Source organism: Sceloporus undulatus, chromosome 2 (assembly GCF_019175285.1).
Source record: "Sceloporus undulatus isolate JIND9_A2432 ecotype Alabama chromosome 2, SceUnd_v1.1, whole genome shotgun sequence".
Taxonomy (NCBI): Eukaryota; Metazoa; Chordata; class Lepidosauria; order Squamata; family Phrynosomatidae; genus Sceloporus; species Sceloporus undulatus.
The window spans coordinates 213,042,971-213,043,968 of NC_056523.1; the positions used below are offsets into that span (position 1 = coordinate 213,042,971).

General features: G+C 39.0%; 1 long non-coding RNA gene across 1 annotated transcript; it reads right to left on the bottom strand.

The window, feature by feature from the left end:
- Positions 1–388: 388 nt before the first annotated feature.
- Positions 389–992, bottom strand: LOC121923486. The gene is made up of 2 exons (XR_006102385.1): positions 871–992; positions 389–520 (listed from the first exon to the last, which is right to left on the bottom strand). It is a non-coding gene; the product is annotated as an uncharacterized LOC121923486 (long non-coding RNA).
- Positions 993–998: the final 6 nt, after the last annotated feature.

Below are 998 nucleotides of genomic sequence, written 5' to 3' on the forward strand. Positions count from 1 at the left end.
TCAATCTGCTTCTAAACAAGTGTGTATTGCATTTCTAACACCTAAAACCTATTCAAAGATATAGCTATGTTAGTCTCTTAGTCTCAGAACATCTGAAGAAGTAGATTGAAGTCTACGAAAGCTCATGTTGCCAACATCTTTCTTGCTGTTAACCTCAAAGGTGCTTCAAGACCTAAAATCAATTGTGGCTGAGAGGTGTATTTCACCAAGAATTGGATCCAGAATTTAAAACTGACACCATAAGGCTGACACAATCAAAATGTCTAAAATATATAAGCTCATATCTCTAGCTATCTGGCAGATAGCTATGTTGACATAGAATCCATGCAGCAGCAGGTAATAACAGTGTACTTAACATATCAGGGAAAAAGGCAAAGGAAACAAGAAATATTTTTATCAATAAATTTATTTTTCTTTTATTATCTCTTATTTGTATTTATGCTTTATATCTTTATTAGTTTTAATATTTTCATTATTTTTAAGATGCTTTTTGAAAATTGATCTGCATGTGCCAATTAACCTCCCAAAGTGACTCCTGCCCAGTGCCCAGGGGAAGGCGAAAAACCTCCAGGATCTGAGGCCAATCCGCCCTGGAGGAAAATTCCTTCCCGACCCCAAAAGTGGCAATCAGCACTAGCCTGGGCATGCCATGAGCAAGAGCCATATACAAGTGCCCCCTGATACTCCTTCTCCCCATTTATATATTATTTTTATTGCTTTAAATGATATTATTTACTGAACTGAATATGCCAACTAACCTCCCAAAGTGACTCCTGCTCAGTGCCCAGGGGAAGGCGAAAAACCTCCAGGATCTCCGGCCAATCCGCCCTGGAGGAAAATTCCTTCCCGACCCCAAAAGTGGCAGTCAACACTAGCCTGGGCATGCCATGAGCAAGAGCCAAACACAAGTGTCCTCTGATACTCCTTCTTCCAATTTATATATGATTTGATTTGCCTTCTTGAAATGATATTATTTACTGAACTGAATATGCCAACTA